We start from the raw sequence: 26,838 nt of genomic DNA, 5'->3' as shown, positions 1-26,838 counted from the left end.
TTGGTACTGCAATGTACCGCGCTAATTGGTCTCTTCATCATCACGACCGCGAGCAAACTCCTCGCATTCGGAGTACATAACATCCAGGAGCTCATAGAGGCGCACGGCAAACCAGCACCACCGGCTACTGGCGAAAACAGGAAGGCAACTGCCCGCTCGCCTGGGATACAATACCCCAGCAGTAAAACGCAATTTTGCTATGTACATACCTTAACTATCAGTAAAATATCTACGTGGCTCCCATTCTTCGGAACATGAACCCAGTTTCCCCAAGGAAGGTGTACGCCGAGAGTCCAGGCATAAATAGAAGCTATGACTCGAACCCCGCCGTGTACACCGACGCTGCGTGGTACGCTCGCATGAATACGATGACAGCTGTCGTCACCACGTGCGGCATAAATATCACAAGTGTAACGCTTACTGGCATTAACATTATGCAGAGAAAACAGCCTTGAGTTCTGGCATTGCCCACACCTGAGTCGACACAGTCATTATTGACTCCCAAGCAGCATGGCGAAGCAGCTGGTACACGGACGAGTACCAAGACCATCCGCAAAAATCCTTCTCCAACAAAATACGCCTGATTTGGGCCCCGATAAACTGGAGCCTTCCCGGAAATATTAGAGCCCGCACGGCAGCCCGATAATTATCCTACAAGGTATGGGAGACGTCCAACTGCTCGCGGTTCATCTCCTAGGAACGTACGGAAGCATCACACAACACTACCAGTTAGGCAACGTAGGTAGGCAACGTATAGCTGCACACATCAATGTTTGACTTTTACATAAAAGATTTTCCACAGTTCTTTTGAAATTCTAAAACATTTCAGTATGCTGGCAAGCAGAAGCCTTTCGCCAGATAGCATCGGCATTGACTAAATCACTCACTGCATCTAGCGTAGAGTGCAATGCTGGTAGTAAAACTCTGAGAAGAACCAGGCGAACAGAATAGATTTTATCACCGCAATCCAGGCCATTGTGCCTGGAAACCCACGGTAAAAGAATAAGGTAATGGCGACGTTTAATGCCAGCGCGATGAACTTAACAATCTCGATGAGGGTAACGTACTTCTTCCACCAGAGGTTTGGTCGCACCGAACATGGAAGGGCAGACAGGCCATAATAAGTGTACATGACTGTGTGAACGGCACTGTTGAGAACCGGGAACAAGCCCGTCTGTCCCCTGATGCCGTTTTACGGTCCCACAAGACAGTCATTAATGCAAGTGCGTTGTGAGAAACGTGGAGGTGCGTAATGTGGCCGTTCTTCTTGAGAACGACGAAGAATACGGTGTCCAGTAGCTCGGCAATCTTGGCGAACATATACAGCCACACATAATGAAAGAAGGCCAGGGCGTTCGAAGAGTTGTTCGTTCCTTCACAGAAGAGACTGTACGGTGGTAGTCCTTTCTGCCCGACAGCGGTGCCACGTAGGTATGTGATTTGCAACATTTTAACACAAAAGTAGACACTGATGAAGACGAGAAGTGCGTTGTAGGCCAAGACGAAGGGTCTAATCGAAAATGGCATTCCGTTCTTCATGAGTCCTGGACCAAGATGCAACCACAAAGTGCAAGTAGCCTGCAATAATCTTGTACCTTCGAAGCACGAATCATTCTAGCACGAGGCCTACCCGGTGTTTTTGAAGTACGCGTTAGGAAGTGCTCCAGCTAGCGCGTGCTGTAAACGAGGGTCCCGGTGTTTTAATACCGTGACTACATAAGACCGTAGTTACGACGGCGACATGACACACCAACACCCGGAGCCCCTAATGGGATTCGCCCCTAAAAAACACTGGCTGGAATCAGTGGGAGTCTTTCCTGATGTGAAAGTTGCTCTCCAAGCGTCATAAGCTGTATAAAACGGGTAGGCTAAGCAACAAAGCGGGCGTTATTGCAAGTATATCAATTGAAATATTTCTTCCTAACCAGGCATCATTCATCCATATTTTGATAGCAACAAATACTGTGGCTTCTCGCCTCCATCAAATGTGGCTTCTCGCCTCCAACAAATGGAGGCTTCTCGCCTCCATCAGAAAAGGTGTCGCCGCGGGACCAATCGACCTGTATTCCCGTAAAACAGTTCCTTATGTGCACAAGACGCGTAAAATATCGTCTGTTGTATTTACTTCATGTGAAGGCTGTGGAAAGCAACAAAAAATTTCGTCATGCGAGACAGGCAGAGAGAGAGAGAGAGAGAGAGAGAGAGAGAGAGAGAGAGAGAGAGACAAACGTTTATTTGTCAAGTTTGTTAATAAAGGCTAACCCTCCTTCCTGTACGTGGAAAAGGACCCGCAGAGTACTTTCAGTGTCTTTGGGTAACTCAATGGCCCATAGTAGACCCGCAAGGTCCGAATTGAGCAGTACAATCTCCCCTGCTAAATTCCACTGGTAAATTTCCACTGGTAAATTCCACTGCTAAATCTCCACTGGTAAATTTGCGATCCTGCGGAGTCGCCTGGGCACGAGCCCAAAATATATGCGCAAGAGCGGCTCGTTCCTTCCGCACCTGCCATACATCTAAAACTGGCTGGCGTAACGATTCCTATAAGCAACGGGGTTTGCGTATGAGTTCTATTTAGAAGCCGAACAACCACAGATTACTCAGGCATGGAAGAGCGGGGGCGGTGGAGTAGAATGTCCGTTCAAGTCGTTCGTGAGTAACTAGCTATCTGTACGACACAAGCCTATTCCCGCCGGCCAGCAAAACGAGTGGTGTCTGGCTGAGAAATGCCGAGGACAGCCGGTGGCAATTTCGGCGCGAAATAGATTTTTCTAGATTGTTCACAAGCCGTGAGTAGTAAGGACACAGCCTACAAAGATTTGTGAAAAGTTCAATCCTGCGTATACTTTATTGTATATCGAAGTCATTAAAATTATGAATTTTCTCGGGGCTCTCGGAAGTAAGCACGTCCAAAATGTAAGGTTTGGCAGTTTTTGAATTTCTTTTAAAATCCCACACCCCTGTTGCAGAAGTTATAAGTCGGGAGTTCGTGAAGCCGTTGATTACATGAGCTCGGACGGCGTACTAAAAAGCAATCACGGACTTTTAGGCTCGCACATTTTATTTTTTTTTTTTTAGAATTGTGCATTGTTCAGTAGGCAGCGACACAGAGTCCGCGTCCAGCGAAAGTCGAACTTTAACACGGGAAGATTTCGCACATTCCACCAGGAAACCATGGCACCGTAACACACCGTACTCGGGTACAATTTAAGAACGGCAAGAGCTCAGGAGCTGTATCACTCCGCCGATGCATCAGAACCGGATGCTCACGCGCGTGCCCGTTTTGAAAGGCAAATTTTCTACGTAAGTGTCCTAATGATCGTGAGGCTTTAGCACATGTGGCATTATAGTGGGTGAACCATGAAAGATTTGCTGTTGGGAGCACGCCTAGGTATTGATATGTTAGCGCCTCAGAAACTAAATGGTTGTTCAGGAAATACGAAAAATTAGAGTTAGTGGGTTTTTGACTAAAGGATATTATTTGGCATTTAGTTAAGTTTAAAGACATTTACCATGTGTTGCACCAGTTTACAATAAAACAATGTTTCCGTATTTTCCTCGGTATAATTGCTCGAATGGCATATACATTATAAAAACTCTGAATCTCTCGAAGCTCTTTCATTTTATGCTACCTGTTCATCCTTAAACACGAAACCTGTGCTACCAGAAGCAGTTTAATGAGAGCGGGATTCCCTCTGAAATTAAATAAACTTTTTAACAGTGCAGAAGGATCATTTTAAACGACCTGTGCTAAGCACGAGATTGTTTGCTTAAAACAGCCCACCTAAGAAAGAGTGTGGAATGCTGAGCCATACGGGGAGCGCACTGAAAAATCCCCTTCCACAAAACTTGCATGCGCGCGTGCATCAACGCCCAACTTTTCGGCAAGCAGCATCAGCGTTTTCTGAATCCCTCAGTCGGCCTTGCGCAGAGTGTAATGGTAATAATAAAACCGCGAGAAGAGCCACGCGAACATTGTCGTTTCTATCAGTACAATCCATGACATAGGGCGTGCGAATCCGCAGTCATAGTACAGGGGAATAGCTGAGTGCAACGCCAGTGCAATGAACTGCACAATCTGGAAGAGGGTGACGTACTTCTTCCACCAGAGGTTCGGTCGGAGTGAAGACGGCAGGGCTGACAGGGCGTAATACGAGTACATGACCGTGTGCACCGCAGTGTTCAGAACGGGGACCATGCATGTCTGCCCCGTGATGCCGTTGTTGACGCCCAACCAGACAGTGGACAACGCAATTGAGTGGTGGAGAATGTGCAGGGAGCTGATGTGGTCGTTCTTCTTAAGCAGCACGAAGAACACGGTGTCCAGCAGTTCTGAAATCTTGGTGAACATGTAGAGCCACAAATGGCGAAGTAGGGCGGTGCCGTTTGCGGTAATGTCGGTGCCTTCACAAAAAACACTGTACGGTGGAAGTCCTTTCACCCCAGCCGCCGTTCCACGCAGGTACGTCATTTGCAGCATTGTAACGAAAAAGTAGACACTCAGGAGGACCGTGACGGCGTTGTAAGCCAGTACGAGGGGTCTGATGGAAAACGGCCTTCGATTCTTCATGAGGGCAGGACCGAGGTGCAGAGAGAAGTAGAGGTATCCGGCGACGATTGCTATAATTGCGGCAGGGGAGCCCATCAGGGGCCAATTCCTAACTCTCGGGTCACCTTGGGAGAGGAGCATCGACAAGAAAGAGAGCTCTCTGGGCTGAACCACGGTGTCTTGAATGGTATTCATTCTTGCACGGGTACAACGAGGACACCTAGTCTATATCTATGCCACGAGATCTAAGTCCTTCCGCTTTTCTGAGCCAACTCAGCAACCATCGACGACTTTATACTATCAGCGTGTATCCAGCAATAAAACGAAGGCACGTTTGCAGTCATTGTTCTCTCCAGCTGTGGAACGCGACATTTCTACTCGACGGGAGAAAATTGCAGTATGAAATTTGTTTCAGGCCCGCAGGGTCCGGCCTGTTTCACTGAAGCGGAGTTTAATTGCAGTTGGTCCTTTCGGGCGTCGCCGTATTTCACAGAAACACCGTAGTGAGCCGGCAATTGAGTGTCATGTGAAACGCTAGTATGTTTCGGTGTAGCATTTCTGCATTTGTACCTAAATATATATATATATATATATATATATATATATATATATATATATATATATATATATATATATATATATATATATATATATATATATATATATATATATATATATATATATATATATATATATATAGAGAGAGAGAGAGAGAGAGAGAGAGAGAGAGAGAGAGAGAGAGGGAGGGAGGGAGGGAGGGAGGGAGGGAGGGAGGGAGGGAGGTAGGAAGGGAGGGAGGGAGGAAGAGTTGAGAAAATAGTAGACGCACGATTAAAAGCAAAAACAGTGGTTTACTGTCGTTTTGACTGGAGGACCAGTCTCCATCTTGAGTAACATACAACGTAGGAGCACGCACGCTTATATAGGTGCAGAAGGTGTGCTGCAGTGCACCCTTGTTAACAACATTGGCGGGTTGGGGCGAGGAAACAGGGAAGGGAGGGCATTATACATGTGGCACTATACATGACGACAAACTCTTTTCTAAAAAGCCCAGCAATATACAACTTCATGCATAAAAAAAAGACAGGGTAGGGAGCGGTTCAAAAACACTTTTCATACAAATTACACGAATAAATGAATGTTGCAGGGTACGTCTCGACTCACGAAATGCAAAGTACAAGAACAACAAATACAGAACGGAAGCCGCCGGTGACACATCCATTCCTGACGGCGTGGGGAATGTCAGGGAGGTTTACAAGTACACAGAACTACTAAAGCGCTAAGTTGGGCGAGTTGGTTACTGCATACTAAGGAATTCATCGTACTAGCAAACATTAAGACAGGGACACAGTTAAAGAGAAGACGAAACACACACTAGAACTTCAACTCAGTTTATGCCACATAAACAGGAAAACACCAATGAGTACATGAAAAAGGAATGGGTTCAGATCATCATCTTTATTTCAACATCAACAACTACAAGAGTTCTCGATGCTGGGGGCACAATCAAAAAGCCGTGGCTCGGCTTGACTGGGAGAGTGCCCCATATACATGGCAAAACACACAACTAAGTAAAAAACACACAACTAAGTAAAAAACACACAACTAAGTAAAAAGTAGCAAACGCACCAGTCACATAAATGCGTGTAAATTTTGCACAACTTACAAATTACACACAACTAAGTAAATTTCACACAACAGTACAAATAGGCGTACTTTGTAGATACACAGATGTACATCGGCACATTCACTTTTAATTTATACAAAAAAATAAATAAACAGTCAGCAACACTCAATCTGCGCGTAGGTTTGCGCAAAAAAAAAAAAGGAAAACGATTATGAACCTGGAATCATTTAAAAATGTTATTAAACTTTGTTACTGAACACCTGACGTGTTCAGTAATTGAGGAAGCTGGTAACGCAACATCTGGAAGCCGTAATTGGTGCGGCTGTGGGGGACATTCCAAATACCAGTATTACGCGTAGGGTAGTTTATCTTTTTTAAACTTAAATCGGCTATTGTGTTCAGGTACGTGTTTTTATTTTTCAGACATGTTCTGTACCGGCGGAGTAGTTGCAGCCTATAGAGGTCATTTACAGGCGTTATTGATAAGGACTTGAAAATTGGGGCTGTATGCGCGTCGTAAGGGGCATCTGCTACTATGCGGACTACCTTTTTTTGTAATAGCATCAGTTTTGATGTGTTTGAGTTGGTAGTGGTACCCCACACCAGGTGACCGTACAAAATGTTGGATAGAAATAAAGAGTTGTAAATGATCATCTTAACTGAGGGTGGTACGAAAAACCGAATCCTAGACAGCATGCCTGTTATCCTAGACAGTGTGCCTCTTACTTTATCAATATGTAAATCCCATAGCATGTTTTCATGAAATATTATGCCTAGGCTCTTTACCGATTGAACAACTTCAATGCTCTCTGCATCAAGCATAAGGGGGGGTGATGAGCACAAGGCTTTATTTTTGGGTCTGAAAAATACAGCCTTTGTTTTATTAATGTTAATTTTTAAGGAAGAGTTGTTGCTCCAGGAATATAATCGCGCAAGAGTTCTGTTGGCTTTTTTTGTTATATCTGGAATATTTGGGCCACAAAAAAGTAGGGTTAAATCGTCAGCATATATAACAAATTTGGCGTTTTCATCAATGCGGACAACATCGTTAATATAAAGGTTGAACAGTAATGGGCCAAGTATACTGCCCTGTGGCACACCTGAACGAATGGGCTTTATTTCGGAACGGTAGCCGTTAACTACAACCCGTTGTTGCCGGTGCTGTAAATATGACTTTAGAAGTTTCAAGAAGCATCCCCGAAATCCGTAATACTCCAGCTTTAAGCATAAAGTTTCATGATTAATGCAGTCGAACGCTTTTGAATAATCTATAAATATTCCGAGTGTGTAACAACGTTGCTCAAATGCGTTTAAAATTATCTCTTTTTGAGTCAACAGTGCCGATTCTGTAGACTTCCCTTTCGTGAAACCGAACTGGAAAGGTGTTATTATATCATGTTTTTTCAAGAAACTAGTCATCCTGTTATGTAATAGCTTTTCGATACATTTGGAAAAAATTGGAATAATAGATATAGGCCTGTAGTTAGATAATTTATTTTTATCGCCGCCTTTAAAGATAGTGGTGACTTTAGCAATCTGAAGCTTTTTTGGAAATATACCACATGAAAATATTAGGTTTATGATATATTCCAACGGAGAGGCAATTATACCGGACACATACTTCACAGGTTGTATTTGCAGCTCATCAATATCACAGCTTTTACTGTTGTTAAGTAGTTGGAGCGTTTTCTGCACTTCCTCGCTTGTCACGGGGCTTAAAAATGCGCTATTAACGACTTCCCGTCCCATATAATCCGTACAGCTGTGAGAATGAGGAATGCTCGGAGCAGTCACAAAGAAGTCATTGAAAGTGTTCGCTAATTCTGTACCTTCTATAATGGTGCCATTTACACTAACTTTATCGCAATTAGGGTTATGGTTGGGGTTTATTAAATTGTTTAGGCGTTTCCAGACAACATCTGTTTTTTTAATTACTTCTTCATTGAACAAGGTGTGCATGTACGTTCTCTTAGCGCTGCGAGTGACCGAGTTAGCCTTGTTCCTGCAAGCTTTAAATTTCCTGAGGTCATCTGATTTTCTAGTTTTTAGAAATTTTTTATACATTATGTCTTTAGCTCTTATTGCTTTTAAGCATTCTTTCGATATCCATGGTTTCCGAGCCTTAGATGGTTGCTTTCTTTTCTCGTAAGGGAAGCACTCTTTGTATATTTTTTCAAATGTCTCAAAAAAGGCTGCATATGACTCATCTGGGTTTAACTGAGCATATACGTCGTCCCAAGCGACTTGCTCAAGTTTGCTCTTAAAGTTTTGTAGCGTATATTCATTAATATTCCTGACACGTTTAGGTAGCAACTGCTTGTTGTACTTTGTCTTTGGTGTTAAATTATTCATGAATAAGTATATTGGAAGATGATCACCAATATGAGCGGCTATGGTGCCACACACCTGGATTTCTTTTGCGTTAGTGATAAATGTGTCGAGGAGCGTTGCTGTGTTTTCTGTGATACGAGTAGGTTCACGTATCACACTTACACAAGCATTGCTTTCTATAATTAGGCACAGTTCTTTACGAATTGAGGAAGGTTCGAGAAGGTTTACGTTAATGTCGCCGCCAAGAATTAAGTTGAGGTTATACTGGTTTACCCAACCCAAATACCCATCAAGAAAAGAAAAAAAATTAGTAGCATTTCCGCAGGGGGGGCGGTATATGACGCAAAACACCGATGTGTCACATCGCACAGAAAGCACTTCATAATGTTCGGTTGTTAAAGAAAATTGTTCCACCAGTTCACATTCAAGTTCACGTCTTGATAATAGCAGAACTCCCCCACCCTCTTTGCCAGGCCGATTCAAGAAAAAAGAAGTGTATCCGGGCATGCGCAATACCTCATAATCATGCTTAAACCATGTTTCCGTTATGAAGATAACGTCAAACTGAAAGTGTAAATTTTCCAAGAAAGCGCATATTACGTCTTCCTTGTTCCGTGCCGACTGCGCATTGAAATGAAGAAAGGAAAGTCGAGGTTTTTGTGTGACTGAGAAGCGGCTAAATTCGTGCGGTGTTAAATGCCGGTTACTTTCCATCCCTTCCATTGTGGCATTCAACATCCTACATCAGCTGTCTTTATTTATTGCATCTTGTCAATATCTGCTAGGCATGAAATGCGCAGTATGCGTGATGACTCTGTTTTACGGCCGAAGATTTTGCCGTCCCTTGTCCAAACAAAGCGCCATCCCGAGTTTTTCTTTTTTGCAACTGCAGCGCCAAGCAGCTTTTTTAGTGCAGGGCAAAGGTGGTCATTCAAGAAAATTGGGGCTTGCTGCTGGAAGCCAAAGTCGGTTGTCGAAAGACGCTTCTTCCGCGCCTTTTCAAGGACACTGTCACGTTTAGTGCGGCTGCAGAACTGTACAATTATGTTTGATTGTGAAGTATCCCTGCAGGGGACGCGGTGGCATACTTCGATGTCATCTGCAGTGATGGATTCCTCAACAGAACGCCCAATTATGTCCAGAATGTCAGGTAGACTTTCATTTTCAACTACAGGTACACCTTTTATTTCAATGTTCCGGTTTCTCGAGTACTGTTCCAGCTCCACGATTCGTTGTTCATGAACAGTAACCTGCCTTCTAAGCATCTGGCAGTCGGACTGAAGCGACTGGTTCATTTCGCGAAGTTCGCTATTTTCTTTTTTTAGTCCAGCGCAGAGAGAGGTAAGCTCCTCGAAAGTTTTGTTGAAAAATTCAAGACTTGATTTAATCTCTCGGTTTTCCTTTCTCATTTCCCGCTCAAGTGACGCTCGCATGTCACGTAAATCCTGGCGGACATCCTTCAGCGCATTTTCAATCTCTTTTTTAACCATATTTACTCATCAACACTTTGGCAGCCGTGGCGATGCAACTAAGTGAGAGCGTGCAAGTACAATAGGTAAAGTTCCAACCTGCAAGATAGGGGAAGCGAGCGTAAGTGCTGGGTCTACTGCGCCGCCACAGCTGCCAAATGAAGGCGACGGGTCCTGCTCGTGCTTATATGTCGTTGATCCCTGGCGGTGAGTGCAGATCCTGCGCTGACGTCCAGGAGAGGGGGTCAGCGATCGGAGCGGTGATGACGTCAGCAGAAAAACGTAATGAAACACTATCACTCATATTATCACTCATATCACAGGCCACATTACGGCACCGGTCCATATCACATGGCGGAAACTTATCCGTCACGTGCAAACAGCCTTCATCCTTTGCCCGCGCTCAACCACATTCCCCTCTCCAAAAAATTAACTTCATTTGCGGATAGTGCCAAAGACGGTGCGCTGATGCATACTTCCCCCTCTCTTCCTATCATTAAGGCTTCCACTATTTCTCGGTCGGTTTGGGGGGATGACCTGTACATGATGCGCGTACCGCAGAAATCTGGTGTGCACCCCTTACACCTACGGCAATGATCAGCCAGGAGCCCAGCACCCATCTGCGCACTGACAGCCACCTGGTGCTCTCTCAGCCTCACATTGAGGCACCTGCCTGTTTGGCCAATGTAGCACTATTTGCACGACAGGGGGATCCTGTAGACCACCCCCGTCGCACAATTCACAAACCTGCTTGTGTGCTGTACGGCACAGCTGGGCTTGGCGCCGGGGTTATTCACCCTACGCACCATTTTTGACGGCCTCTCAGGTGCCGAAAAAAACCACCGGTACACCACACTTCTCACCAACCTTTTTCAGGTGGTGGGACACTTGGTGTACGTAAGGCAAGGCTACCACAGGAACTCTCTGCCTTTGGCATTCAGAACCGGGCCCGTGGTCTGTTTTTAGAACCTTCACAAGGCTCTTTGCCACAGAGGCCACCATTTCAGGTGGAAAAGCTGCCGCTTTCAGTCTTTCCGCTTGCTCCAGCAAGCTAGCCTGCATTCTATGCTGGCAAGACCTGGTAAGCGCCGCCCTCAGAATGTTCTTTGTAATGCCTCGCTTCACAAGCTTTGAATGGGCGGACTGATAGGGTAGGGTGCCCTTTTTACTACGCGGAGCATACTGCCAACAAGGCTGATCACCCCCAAGGTGCAGGCGCACATCCAGAAACAGATGATGATGATGATGGTTGGATGTTTATGGCGCAAGGCCAATTAGGGCAAAGAGCGCCAAAACAATGGTTATGTATGACGGTTGAAGATGTAATCACTAAGATTGCTCAACAAAAGCAGAGATTAAAATAGTAAAATCAATATGACAATGAGGATGGCTGGTGTAAAGGGCCAGGGTGTGATAGTGCAGGGCATGAAACTATGTGCAAGAATTACGCGTGATAGGAAATAAGCTGTAAAAATTTGATTTCGCTAAGAAACGTAAAAGTGCGTTGTAGAGGGAATATGGGATCATCCGCTAAAAACAGTGTGAGATATAGTGGGATGTGTTGTCTGTATAGTCGTGGGAAATGTTTGCGTCCTGTTCTGTGGAGTGCTCTGCATGTAATGAGAATGTGAATTACGGATAGGCCCTCCCCACACCTGCTACACAGGGGTCTTGGAGAACTAGTGAGCAGATGGGAGTGTGTTGTCTGTGTGTGGCCTATCCGCAATCTAGCTAGTGCAACTAGTGCTAGTTGCACATCCAGAAACTGCAGCACACCCATCTCCGGCAACTCGTACGTAAACTTCAAACCACGTGCACACTCAGTGAAAACACCTAGCACATGAGCAACAATGCTATTTCTATCACTGGGCACAACTTCATTCAACACCACAAGATAATCGTCTACATACCGGCAGATCTTCAAAATAGGGCTGCCCTCAAGGCGGCAAGCAAGTGCCCGGTTCTCAATGCCAAAGGCAGAGAGTTCCTGTGGTAGCCTTGCCTTACGTACACCAAGTGTCCCACCACCTGAAAAAGGTTGGTGAGAAGTGTGGTGTACCGGTGGTTTTTTCGGCACCTGAGAGGCTGTCAAAAATGGTGCGTAGGGTGAATAACCCCGGCACCAAGCCCAGCTGTGCCGTGCGGCATACACGCAGGTTTGTGAATTGCGCGACGGGGGTGGTCTACATGATCCCCCTGTCGTGCAAAAAGTGCTACATTGGCCAATCAGGCAGGTGCCTCAATTTGAGGCTGAGAGAGCACCAGGCGGCTGTCAATGCGCAGATGGGGGCTGGCCTCCTGGCTGATCATTGCCGTAGGTGTAAGGGGTGCACACCAGATTTCTGCGGGACACGCATCATGCACTGGTCATCCTCCCAAACCGATCAAGAAATTGTGGAAGCCTTAATGATAGGAAGAGAGGGGGAAGTATGCGTCAGCGCACCGTCTTTGGCACTATCCGCAAAGAAATTAATTTTTTGGAGAGGGGAAGGTGGTTGAGCGCGGGAAAAGGATGAAGGCTGTTTGCACGTGTCGGATAAGTTTCCGCCATGTGATATGGACCGGCGTCGTAATGTGGCCTGTGATATGAGTGATAGTGTTTCATTACGTTTTTTTACGATAAGCCATTCTTTTTTCATGTAGTTATTGGTGTTTTCCTGTTTATGTGGCATAAACTGAGTTGAAGTTCTAGCGTGTGTTTCGTCTTCTCTTTAGCTGTGTCCCTGTCTTTATGTTCGCTAGTACGATGAGCTCCTTAGTATGCAGTTCACAGAAGTCACAGAAGAGCGCACGTGCCTGCAACGCAACCAATTATTTAGTTAGGTAGGAAGATATATATGCAGTCGAGTCCACATATAGTCGACTCCTCGACATATACAGTCGATTCCACATATAACGATACCGTTTATAACAATATATCGGATATAACGATGAACAGCTATCGCACCGTCAACTTTTGTATTCTTTGCATGGTAAAATAAACCGCTTATTACAATGCTCCAGTGCCACGATATCGGATATAACGATGGAATACGGTTATACTGTGCACCAAAAGTGCAACAGTGACGACTCTAATGACGCGGTTGCGCAGCCTACTCAGCTAGTGTCTTCGTAGGAGGCCCAATGCGTGACACAGTTCCTCGGGGACTTTGTTTCCGCCAAGGACATATACCTCAGCTAGGTGAAGCACCTATAGATGCTCTTGGAAAAGATTTGTGCTAGCTTTACACGCGGCAAACAAAGGTGACCGACTATGGCTTCTGTTCCGCGCAAATTAGTAGTAGTACGACCTTGCTGGCATGCGAATAAAATGTTTTTGAGTTTTGTTGCGCCGTTTTATTTCGCAACCCGCCTATAACATTTATCGGTTATAACGATAGGATTTCCATGGCACTTGGATATTGTTATAAGTGAACGAGACTGTATATATATATATATATATATATATATATATATATATATATATATATATATATATATATGTAAGATGGGTTTATTTGCGAAGGCAAGGCAGCAGGACGCTCAGCGAACGCAGTCCGAAGCAAGCGGGGCAGACGGGAAGCTCTCACACGCTCTTCTCGCGGTCCAGGCTGATTATTCCTGTCCGGTTCACTGGTTCTTCATCTTCCTTGAAGCTATATTACCATGGCCAATCTCCTTGAAAGGGTAGGAGATACTTGTATCTCTTCCGCACTACAATCATCCCCCCGCGGCGAAGGGAGCCACCCTGGCGACTTAGGGGCACGCTACGACAACAGGATCGTAATAACGCTTGAGGCGTTGTACGTGGACTGTCTCGCGGGCTCGGCGACGAAGGTCTGAGGACGGGGTTAGCGGCTCCACGACGTAATTAACCGGTGACACGCGTTCGACAACGTGGTATGGGCCGTGGTACTTGGATAGCAGCTTGCCGGGGGTGATGTTACGAACAAGTGGACAATCCCCGATGTCCAACCATAGGCGAAGACGAGGAAGTGGCTGACGCGCAGCCAGTGTGAGCTCGGCGATAGCCGCCATGTAAATAGTGTCAAATACATCATCCGCACCTCATGGTTCATGTCATGTGCCACGTAAAAATATATATATATATATATATATATATATATATATATATATATATATATATATATATATATATATATATATATATATATATATATATATATATATATATATATATATATATATATAGCGAATCAGAAAATGGAAAATGAGGGGCTCCGTGAAATAAGACAGAAAATAAGGGTTGGCAGTCAAGAAAACCTCGGAAAGCACAGGGGAGGTTGTGGTGGGTCATAGAAAGAGATAAATTTTTTGAGTCGAAAAGAAAGTGGTGAAAAAATGCCTGCCGGGTGGGATCCGAACCCACGACCTCCAGAATACCGGTCTGGTGCGATAACCACTACGCTACCAGCGGGACTATTTCCCCAGCACTTTCTCGGGTATTTATGTTAAGGTATTTTTGTTTCCTGCACTTGGGGGTGGTAGCCCGCGCCACTCGGACTGCTCGGGGTGAAGGGGACCTTCTTTTTAACCCCCGGGCCGTGACTCGAGCGTCTACGGCATGTCGAGAGTGGTCGACCAGCGTTGAACCCTCTTAAGCTCCCTTTGGCACCAAGACTGCCAGAACAGAGGCCCTCGCTAAGCATGTAGCGAATCAGAAAATGGGAAATGAGGGGCTCCGTGAAATCAGACAGAAAATAAGGGTTAGCAGTCAAGAAAACCTCGGAAAGCACAGGGGAGGTTGTGGTGTGTCATAGAAGGAGATGAATTTTTTGAGTCGAAAAGAAAGTGGTGAAAAAATGCCCGCCGGGTGGGATCCGAACCCACGACCTCCAGAATACCGGTCTGGTGCGATAACCACTACGCTACCAGCGGGACTATTTCCCCAGCACTTTCTCGGGTATTTATGTTAAGGTATTTTTGTTTCCTGCACTTGGGGGTGGAGCCAGCGCCACTCGGACATTTTTTCACCACTTTCTTTTCGACTCAAAAAATTCATCTCTTTCTATGACCCACCACAACCTCCCCTTTGCTTTCCGAGGTTTTCTTGACTGCCAACCCGTATTTTCTGTCTTATTTCACGGAGCCCCTCATTTCCCATTTTCTGATTCGCTACATGCTTAGCGAGGGCCTCTGTTCTGGCAGTCTTGGTGCCAAAGGGAGATTAAGAGGGTTCAACGCTGGTCGACCACTCTCGACATGCCGTAGACGCTCGAGTCACGGCCCGGGGGTTAAAAAGAAGGTCCCCTTCACCCCGAGCAGTCCGAGTGGCGCTGGCTACCACCCCCAAGTGCAGGAAACAAAAATACCTTAACATAAATACCCGAGAAAGTGCTGGGGAAATAGTCCCGCTGGTAGCGTAGTGGTTATCGCACCAGACCGGTATTCTGGAGGTCGTGGGTTCGGATCCCACCCGGCGGGCATTTTTTCACCACTTTCTTTTCGACTCAAAAAATTCATCTCTTTCTATGACCCACCACAACCTCCCCTTTGCTTTCCGAGGTTTTCTTGACTGCCAACCCTTATATTCTGTCTTATTTCACGGAGCCCCTCATTTCCCATTTTCTGATCCGCTACATGCTTAGCGAGGGCCTCGGTTCTGGCAGTCTTGGTGCCAAAGGGAGCTTAAGAGGGTTCAACGCTGGTCGACCACTCTCGACATGCCGTAGACGCTCGAGTCACGGCCCGGGGGTTAAAAAGAAGGTCCCCTTCACCCCGAGCAGTCCGAGCGGCGCTGGCTACCACCCCCAAGTGCAGGAAACAAAAATACCTTAACATAAATACCCGAGAAAATGCTGGGGAAATAGTCCCGCTGGTAGCGTAGTGGTTATCGCACCAGACCGGTATTCTGGAGGTCATGGGTTCGGATCCCACCCGGCGGGCATTTTTTCACCACTTTCTTTTCGACTCAAAAAATTCATCTCTTTCTATGACCCACCACAACCTCCCCTTTGCTTTCCGAGGTTTTCTTGACTGCCAACCCTTATTTTCTGTCTTATTTCACGGAGCCCCTCATTTCCCATTTTCTGATCCGCTACATGCTTAGCGAGGGCCTCTGTTCTGGCAGTCTTGGTGCCAAAGGGAGCTTAAGAGGGTTCAACGCTGGTCGACCACTCTCGACATGCCGTAGACGCTCGAGTCACGGCCCGGGGGTTAAAAAGAAGGTCCCCTTCACCCCGAGCAGTCCGAGCGGCGCTGGCTACCACCCCCAAGTGCAGGAAACAAAAATACCTTTACATAAATACCCGAGAAAATGCTGGGGAAATAGTCCCGCTGGTAGCGTAGTGGTTATCGCACCAGACCGGTACTCTGGAGGTCGTGGGTTCGGATCCCACCCGGCGGGCATTTTTTCACCACTTTCTTTTCGACTCAAAAAAATTCATCTCTTTCTATGACCCACCACAACCTCCCCTTTGCTTGCCGAGGTTTTCCTGACTGCCAACCCTTATATATATATATATATATATATATATATATATATATATATATATATATATATATATATATATATATATATATGGCCTACCACAACCTTCCCTTTGCTTTCCGAGGTCTTCTTGACTGCCAATCCTTAATTCTGTGTTATTTCTTCGAGTCCCTCATTTCCTATTCTGATTCGCTACATGCATAGCGAGGGCCTCTGTTCTGGCAGTCTTGGTGCCATAGGGAGCTTAAGAGGGTTCAACGCTGGTTGACCACTCTCGACATGTCGTAGACACTCGAGTCACGGCGCGGGGATTAAAAAGAAGGTCCCCTTCACCCCGAGAAGTCGGAGTGGCGCTGGCTACCACCCCCAAGCACAGGAACAAAATTACATTGACATAAATACCCAGAAAGCGGGGGAGAAAATCGCCCCGCCGGTAGCGTAGTGGTTATCGCACCAGACCGGTATTCTGGAGGTCGTGGGTTCGGATCCCACCTGGCGGGCATTTTTTCTTCGCTTTCTTTCTTTCTTTCCAAATTCTTGATCTGTTTCAATGGCCTACCACAACCTCCCCTTTGCTTTCCGAGGTCTTCTTGACTGCCAATCCTTAATTCTGTGTTATTTCTTCGAGTCCCTCATTTCCTATTCTGATTCGCTACATGCATAGCGAGGGCCTCTGTTCTGGCAGTCTTGGTGCCATAGGGAGCTTAAGAGGGTTCAACGCTGGTTGACCACTCTCGACATGTCGTAGACACTCGAGTCACGGCGCGGGGATTAAAAAGAAGGTCCCCTTCACCCCGAGAAGTCGGAGTGGCGCTGGCTACCACCCCCAAGCACAGGAACAAAATTACATTGACATAAATACCCAGAAAGCGGGGGAGAAAATCGCCCCGCCGGTAGCGTAGTGGTTATCGCACCAGACCGGTATTCTGGAGGTCGTGGGTTCGGATCCCACCTGGCGGGCATTTTTTCTTCGCTTTCTTTCTTTCTTTCCAAATTCTTGATCTGTTTCAATGGCCTACCACAACCTCCCCTTTGCTTTCCGAGGTCTTCTTGACTGCCAATCCTTAATTCTGTGTTATTTCTTCGAGTCCCTCATTTCCTATTCTGATTCGCTACATGCATAGCGAGGGCCTCTGTTCTGGCAGTCTTGGTGCCATAGGGAGCTTAAGAGGGTTCAACGCTGGTTGACCACTCTCGACATGTCGTAGACACTCGAGTCACGGCGCGGGGATTAAAAAGAAGGTCCCCTTCACCCCGAGAAGTCGGAGTGGCGCTGGCTACCACCCCCAAGCACAGGAACAAAATTACATTGACATAAATACCCAGAAAGCGGGGGAGAAAATCGCCCCGCCGGTAGCGTAGTGGTTATCGCACCAGACCGGTATTCTGGAGGTCGTGGGTTCGGATCCCACCTGGCGGGCATTTTTTCTTCGCTTTCTTTCTTTCTTTCCAAATTCTTGATCTGTTTCAATGGCCTACCACAACCTCCCCTTTGCTTTCCGAGGTCTTCTTGACTGCCAATCCTTAATTCTGTGTTATTTCTTCGAGTCCCTCATTTACTATTCTGATTCGCTACATGCATAGCGAGGGCCTCTGTTCTGGCAGTCTTGGTGCCATAGGGAGCTTAAGAGGGTTCAACGCTGGTTGACCACTCTCGACATGTCGTAGACACTCGAGTCACGGCGCGGGGATTAAAAAGAAGGTCCCCTTCACCCCGAGAAGTCGGAGTGGCGCTGGCTACCACCCCCAAGCACAGGAACAAAATTACATTGACATAAATACCCAGAAAGCGGGGGAGAAAATCGCCCCGCCGGTAGCGTAGTGGTTATCGCACCAGACCGGTATTCTGGAGGTCGTGGGTTCGGATCCCACCTGGCGGGCATTTTTTCTTCGCTTTCTTTCTTTCTTTCCAAATTCTTGATCTGTTTCAATGGCCTACCACAACCTCCCCTTTGCTTTCCGAGGTCTTCTTGACTGCCAATCCTTAATTCTGTGTTATTTCTTCGAGTCCCTCATTTCCTATTCTGATTCGCTATATATATATATATATATATATATATATATATATATATATATATATATATATATATATATATAATCCAGGGAGTAGTAGAACTTTGAAGATGGTAGAGAACACAAGAGAAGAAAAAAAACTTCGAACAAGGTAAAAGCACGATTGTGGCCTACGTTTCAGCAAAGAGAACTTGCTTTCCTCAGGGCAATCAGCGATTGCCCTGAGGAAAGCAAGTTCTCTTTGCTGAAACGTAGGCCACAATCGTGCTTTTACCTTGTTCGACGTTTTTTTTCTTCTCTTATATATTGTTACGGGACTAAGGTGGACAATGCCTGACAGCTCCTTGAAGCAACGACGATGACGACGACGACGACGAAGTGCCTCGCGCGAACCTTGCGCGAGCTCTGTCATGGCCGCACTGTACATAATGTGAATAGATCGCTTCACTCCATCGCATCGTTCGTCTCATCTGTGTCCTGCCGCCACGTAACATTTTGGTGGAGTGTGCGGTGTCATCCCCATCCTGGCCTCCACATCGCATCGTCTCGGCCCGGGTGGAATCGTCGAGGAAACGTCGGCCGTGTCGGGCATCCCCAGCCCACTGCGACGAGCATTCGACCACGTCCCCCGCCCCGTGACCCCAGCCCGTGACCAGCCGATGAAGACGAGCCGCTACATGCCGAGACCAAAAGAACAGAAGCCGCGTCCCCAGCCCTCTCGTCCGACGTGGTTCGAGTTCCTCCGACGGTCCGCTTCTGTCTTCAAGACATCGCTTTTGCGGGGCCAGGCATCATCATGTGCATCATCGTCATCGGTGGCGGCAGGCACATCTTCACTGTACCTTGTCATCGCATCGCTCATCCTCATCGCAATCCTCGCGTTTCCTCGGCCACGACCGGGTCGGTCGTCCTCGAACAGGGGGGTGATGTTACGGGACTAAGGTGGACAATGCCTGACAGCTCCTTGAAGCAACGACGATGACGACGACGACGACGAAGTGCCTCGCGCGAACCTTGCGCGAGCTCTGTCATGGCCGCACTGTACATAATGTGAATAGATCGCTTCACTCCATCGCATCGTTCGTCTCATCTGTGTCCTGCCGCCACGTAACAATATATATATATATATATACATAAAGCAGTATGCCTCCACCCTCCAAGGGTTCTTTCACGCCCATTGCGGTCAAAAGAAAACTGCCGCAAACAAATAAAAAAAATGGCACAGCGAGGAATCGAACCCAAACCCGAATAGAGTTACGGTACAACATCCCGCCATCTTACAGACTTATAAGCTACGCCCACACAAGGAGACAAGGAAACAGACGGTGCACTCAACGAGCACAGCGGCAGGTCTACAACCTGCGCTCACACAGTGCCCTCGTGTGAAGTTCACGATATATATCAGCAAAGCATCGGCAGGAATAATGCAAGACCGCCTCCAACAGGCCGCCTGCGTAGTTCAGGCCTATGGTTCGGACTAACCTGCGCCACCGCCCCCCCCCCCCCCAAAGAAAAAAAAATCCGAGCACTTACTCGTGCAAAAGAGGCGACACGACACAACCATGGACACAAAGATTTCACTGGACGGATATGGTATCATTCCTTCTTCAGGAATTAAGATATTGAGCATGACATATCAACAAACTTGCAAAAACAACCAGCTAATCCAAAAACTAGAAGCAACTACAGAGCAAATAATGAGGATGCTCAGAAGGGCTGCGAATCAGAACCACGGCATGAAAGAGCAAGACATGCTACGTTTGATCGAAGCATTCATTGTTTCTCGAATCATCTATGTCGCCCCCTAAACCATCTTGGAGGTGCGAGAAAAGCAGAAGATATACACAATTATCCGCAAAGCGAACAAACAAGCCCTAGCTTTGCCCACAAGTACATCAACAACTCGACTGCAAGCACTTAGGCTACATACCAGTCTAGAAGAACTGACTGAAGCCCACCTTACCGCGCAGAGAACACGGCTAGCCATTGCCCCCCCCCCCCCCTCGGACGCCACGTACTCCAACGCCTAGGCTACGCACTTCCACAAACCATCGAAACGACGTCGGACATCCCACTCGACATTCGGTCAATGCTGCGAGTACCCCCACTTCTACGGAACATATACCCTTGGCACCATGAAGGGAGAAGAAGAGCCAGAGAGCCTAAGCCCTCAAAAAACTATACGGAGAATATACCACAACGGTGTACACGGGTGCAGCTGACTACGTGAGCGCGAAACCAAAACTGCGGTTATCGCAGCCCCCGCTGCCCTCATCACGAGCATACGTCTAATTCAGTACATAACCTCCAAGTGGAAGAGGCAACGATCGCAATAGCCATCGCGCAGACTCAAGCCAGTACCATCATGACTTACTCCCAAGCAGCTTGTCGTACGCACATGGTGGGAAGAATTTCCAAAAAAAGCAATGCAGGTTTTAGCCCAGAATCCTTCCAAAAAAAACCTATCAATAATTTGGCGCCTTCCAATTTGTTACTCCCGGCAATCAAGCAGCCCATGCGTTCGCCCGAGGTTTCTAAAAACGGGCGCCATTGGAGGATGACGACCAGCCACATCACCCACACTGTCCCTACTTTCATCGACACAACGCAACACTACAAGCTATCCCGATGCACTTACCCGCCATGGGCTGACTCGCTGTCCAAAGGACCAGAAAGGACCTTCCGCCGTCTACAAACACGCATGTTCCCACACCTCACAAGACTACATGCCATTCATCGCACACCCTATACCTTCTGTGAGATTAGTGCGGCCAACGCGATACTCTATATCATATGGTATGGGAATTCCAGAATAACCCAGACTTGAAACCGATTTCCAGTCCCTACGACCAGCGGGAGAGGGAACTTACCAGCTCTTACTCGAATAGGTAGTTATGGCTGACCGGAAGGGCGAGGACGGCTGGTAGAACCAATGGAGTCCTGGACTAAGGACCTTGCCGACCTACCAGCTCTTCATTCGACTAACGTTGTTCCTCCCCCTTCACCTCCTCAAGTGAATTGCAAACCGCAAAATGTATGATAACGGCGTTTAGGCGGTTTGGATTAGCAGCGAACTGAACAGCGTATGGAGAGGGGGAAGGTGGATGAGGGCGCTCGTTGGCGGCGACGCATGAAACAAGACAGAGGGGGAGGCAGTGAGAGAGATGGCGCCATTTCCGCGCGTGCCACCCTCCTCCTCACACTTCCCCAGACGCTCTTCTTTGCTGTCTTTCTATCGTCATTGCTGCGTTCAGTGCGTCGCATGGGAGATAGTTGCGGGTGCCGCTCACAGCTTTGTAGTCAACCCCCCTAACAGTGTGGAGTGGGGCCATTTTTTCACTTTGCCGTGGATGGCACTCGGTGCACTTCGTCAATATCGTTGTCCGTGAGCGGGCAGGCAATTTTCGATGCAATGGTTTTGATTATCGCAAGGCAGTCCTCGCCTTGAATGCACGGAAGACCTTTTACTTCTACATTGTTTCTTCGCGAACATTCCTCTAATTCGGCAAGCTTTTGCTCCAAGGCTAGGTTCCGTGCAGTCGAATCTTAGTTGGCGGTAAGCAGTTGTTCCTTCTCGGTTTTCAGGTCTTCAAAAGTTTCATTCATAAATTTCATGCTGTCACGGAAACCATCGATTTCTTTTTTCAGGTATTCAATGACGTTGTTGGAATCGGTCTCGAGTTTAACAAGAACACTTTTAGTAACGTTATCGACGATTCCACTGATCGAGCTTTCCAGCACGTCAAGGCGTTTAGCTAGCTCAGCATCCGTTGGCATTGCAACAAAGAGAATACAGTTGCAAAAAACAGTTGCAGCAGCAGTCGCCACGAAGCTACAGTAAAAGTAAACTAAATGAAACAATAAATGGGCACCTGCGAATCGATATGTCGTTGCTTAGCCGAGTCCGACGGCGGTGACTGCTGCTGCAATGTGATGATCTGTCCTCGCAGCGAAGTACTTATAGCAGAAATTGCGGTGGCGCCATATGCTGCGTCGCTCCGATGTCTACGCCACGCGAAGGCGGTGTTCCACAAGCGAAGGAGTCACTCAAGCTGGTAGACACGTGGCCGACCACCCGAATCCTTGTCACCCAAGTGTGTCCTGTTTTCAGCGCAAGCGTTGTCCTTCCCTGTGCAGTTGCACGCTCGACGACGAGGCAACTCAGAACAGCCTGCGAATCGAAATGTCGTTGCGTAGCCGAGTTCCAACGGCGGCGACTGCTGATACCATGACTAGGTACGCTGTACATAATCAGTAAGAATAAATATGTACAGCCCGCTGTGTTTATAGCTATTCCAAGCAAACTGCCCTTTATAATATCGTAAAGTTTTTAGAGTAACCCTCGTCGGTTCGGCCAGGAGCTTTTCACAGTTATATACTGACAAAAAGTCCGGTTGCGAGGGCATTGCCAAGTGGTCGGCAGCCACATTTCTATGTTTCTTCCTTCCACTTTTTAATACTTACGGTGAGTACAACTTCTTTATTGCGTGCGAGTTTGGAAACAGATCGCATGTCTCAAGGGGGACACTATTCCTCCATAACGTTGCCAGAGGAGCGTGCGCACACGTATACTTGTGGGTAAGTATGGCGCCTGCCTGTGCTAGTGGTTGTGAATGCGAGTGTTGGTGCGCCGGTGTTAACAAACGTATCACATTGTTTGTCCGTACCCATTCTGCTAATAAGTAGTCATGTTTAGTGTATCTCCCTTGGTGCGCAGCTTACAAGCCGCTCTGGTAATTACTTCACGTAGAAGAGTCGCCGAGTTACTTTTGAGAAGCACCGGTAAACGGTGATTTTCTAAAGTGTCATCTTCCTGCCACTATAGCGTCTCCCACGGCTTATGCGGCCTATCGTCGGCCTCAAGTAAACGGTCGCGGGCACGAAGGCGTGTTGTATGATGCGGGTGAGCAAGCCAAATGAAAAATTCTCTGAGTATCGTCTCACTTCATTGCCGCACGCATCAGGCTAGTTCGTGTTCCTTTCTCGCAGGGTTCCGGCTTTCCAGGGTTCCCGCAGTGTTCCAGAGCGCACCGGGCTGCTGCTCTGGTGATCTGGGCATAAATCCCGCATGAACCAAATTTATTTTCTCTTTACAGAAGATACCATTTTATTACCATTTGTGTTGATTCTGATGATCACAACGACGACTATCACTAAGGTCGCTTTCGGCGTTGGACGCTTTTTTTTTAGGAGTCGATGCCGTGCTCCGTCTACTGCTGCTGAGCGGAGCCGGTCGGCGGTCGGTCCGCATCGAACTCCCGTGCTCCTCGCGTCGGCACGTCAGTTTTAGAAAAGCGGAAACGAACGTTTTAAGGCCAGGAAGGGGAGTCCCAAACACATCATGCTCGCTCACGACAGTCGTCGAAGATTTGCACTTACAACTAGAGGCCCGCTAGTGTTTCTGCGTGCTGCGCTGTCGCGGCGAACAGGTACCTTCGAAGTAGGCAGAAAATGCTTAGTATCGACGCAGTTATACAGTCACCGCTTTACGAAGCCGCACCGACGACGATCACCAGCTCATTATCTCACTGCACTATCACCCCCTCTCACGCATGTATAAACTGATTTTCAGCAATAGTGTCGCTCTGCCGGGCGGTGACAAGTTTTAGCTGCTGCGGTGTATGCCGTATCGCGCATACACCGCGCAGTGGACTTCATGTCAGCAGTGCAGGCAGATGCTTGCCGCGGTCGCCCGTGTACCGGCGTTACCGCCTGCGGAGAATCTCCGTGTTTTTCAACGTTATTCATACCTTTTAAACGACGCCCTATATCTATGAACTCAGCTAAGCTCGTGTGACGGATAGCAACGATCGACATTCGTCCCTACAAGCGTACGCCGGGCCGCCGGTGCCGGATCGCCGCTCGACGGGAGCGCACCCGCGTTTCCCCCAGAGCCGGGAACGCTGATTGGCTACAGCATTTAAAGGGGCCCACCAATACGCGCGCCGTCAGGTTGGTTCAGTGCTTCGTTCGTCATGGAGGGGCGTCAGAGCCAGAACTACGTCAGAGCGAGGTAGTGTGGCGGCGAGGAAGCGGTAGGTAAACAAGGAAAGAAAGAAACGACCTTTTTTGAGTGTTTGTGCGCCCCCTGCTTTACGCAGAGGTGTAATATTTGGTATACGTTGTCGTGAAGGGGTACTCTAGCGATTGCGCGATTGAAATGGCGACCTTTGGAAGACTATTTAGGGCCCCTTTAAGCTTTCGTTACGTTTTAAATCTACTGGGCTGTCTAGTTTGTTTGTTTTTTTTCACCCCTGTAGTATCCATTTCACAACGGATGTTGTTGTAAATAAATGAGATGGGCGCAGGCAGAGGGCGATAGCTGGGGTGAGGAAGAAGACGAAGCTGCGCACACTGCCTCGCTCGCAGTTTGTTCCATCGCCTTACGAGAATGGGTGCTGGGTCGTGGTTCTGTCTTGAATCCTCCATACGCTGGTGCCGTGAAACCCGGGATTCGAGGCACGAGCGGACCTGACTTTGACGGCGCAGCGGCTGCGAGGCTCGCGGGCCTGGAACCTTCGCGCTGTTTGATCCAGGAGGCCTTGCCCTCGACCGCTGCCAATGATGGCTCCTGCCCAAGCCGACCCTCGTTTTTCTGCGCCACCCCTTCCATTGGAACGCCTGAAGCTACGCCGCAGGCTCCTGCGAGAGAAAATCACAGGGCTCATTACGGCAATCGACGCCCTTCTCCAGGACCCGGCTACGCACGTGACCGATCTGACCGCCAACATTTACCACTTCCACGACACGCCGAGCGAGATACGGGCCCTCGACGCTGCAATTCAAGGAAACCTCACCGGCGACAAGCTGAAGGAAGACATTGCCGTATCCCAGCATTTTGACGACAAAGTGCGCTCCTGTCAAGCGCGCGTGCTGCTCCACCCGCTTGGCAAAGCCGCTGTGAATTCAGCCACCGGTGGCTACGTCCGAACCACATGGAGGAGTGACAATCGAGAGCCCATGGGTGTTCCCAACGTACCGCAATACACCCACTTTGTCTCTCTTCCGACGGTTCAGCCAGAGACGCGCCAACAGCCCGAGCACACCATGCACGACGAACACGCAGCCAACATAAGTTCGTCCATTTGGATGGCGCCTGGTGACTCTGCTGTCAACGCCACTCACGGTGAGGCTCCTGTAACGAAACCGTGTACAGTGAAAGCAGAGGACCCCACCCGGCGTCAATTGACTGTCCCGATCTACCCTCAAAGCACCATCCTCGCCGTCTTCTCCGACAGTGAGAGCATGCTGCTTTCGAGCGACAGGAAGGAGGCGCAGGGTGACGATAAGGCAGACGCGTTCCTTCCGTCCTCTTCTACAACCGATGGCCGTGCCTTCACACCTTCTCGTGAGGCATATCCGCGTCCGCACCAGATCAAGGAGCTCAGTGATTATGGCGAGAGCGAGCACAGCGGGCCTCCTTGCCAGCACAAGATACTGTCGCCCGGTGATACCACCCGCAGTATGCACCTAGATGACGCTCCTAAAGGAAAGAAAACCACCCGTTTGAAGTCGCGACGGAAGGAATTGAATCGACGCCCACCTACCCGAACGAAGCTGAGGAGCCACGCCTTGCCTCACGTCATGGATAACCGCGACCGCATCCCAGCTAGATACCGAATATTTCCCCGAGTCTACATATGCTCGCCCAAATCGACTCCTTCGCAAGTTTTGAAGCTCCGGCCGGCATAACCGGAGGTGACAGCCATACGAACAGCATGAATTATACTAGACTTCTGTTTGCCCCAGCTACAGCCGTTTGCCCACCGACCAAGCAGTGCACCTTCTGGAACGTGCCCGTTATCAAGAATCACATAAAGATACCCAAACTTATCGAATTCCCTTACGACCCCGGTGGCTACCCCAAGACCTGTGGTGCGAAGCGCGTGATCCTGATGCGCAGGGAACCGGGGACGCAGCATCAGATGAGAATCATCGCTTCAAACTCCGCCCGCACCAACAGCCAGACATCGTTTATTTTCGCCTGATCATTTGGACAATATTCAGGCGCCCCATACGAAGGGTCAGCTTGAAGGCCAGTCCTTGGCTTTCTGGCCGGGGGGGAGTGTGTTGTAAATAAATGAGATGGGCGCAGGCAGAGGGCGATAGCTGGGGTGAGGAAGAAGACGAAGCTGCGCCCACTGCCTCGCTCAGAGTATGTTCCATCGCCGTACGAGAACGACGGGTGTCTGGGTCGGCCTTCCCTCTTGGATCCTCCATAGATGTTAACAGCTGCTTAATGTACCGCGCTGCCTGAAGCCCGTCAAAGTGTATGCTAAAGCAACTTTGCCTCCAGTGAAAACGTGGCTAGTTTAAAGCATTTCCAGAACACGTTGTGATGATGGACCTTTTTAAGAGTTCAAATTGAAGTGAATGAAAATGAAGAAGCGGCCTGCTGGCGCATGGCTCATACGCCCAG

General features: G+C 48.1%; 1 pseudogene; it reads right to left on the bottom strand.

The window, feature by feature from the left end:
- Positions 1 to 3,913: 3,913 nt before the first annotated feature.
- On the bottom strand, positions 3,914 to 4,894 carry LOC144180020 (very long chain fatty acid elongase 7 pseudogene; annotated as a pseudogene).
- Positions 4,895 to 26,838: the final 21,944 nt, after the last annotated feature.

Source organism: Haemaphysalis longicornis, unplaced genomic scaffold, assembly GCF_048455015.1.
Source record: "Haemaphysalis longicornis isolate Haplotype H1 unplaced genomic scaffold, Haemaphysalis longicornis Haplotype H1 scaffold_4, whole genome shotgun sequence".
In the NCBI taxonomy this organism is placed as follows: Eukaryota; Metazoa; Arthropoda; class Arachnida; order Ixodida; family Ixodidae; genus Haemaphysalis; species Haemaphysalis longicornis.
The sequence above is the reverse complement of the archived record's forward strand: the minus strand, read 5'-3'. Positions and strand labels throughout refer to the sequence as shown.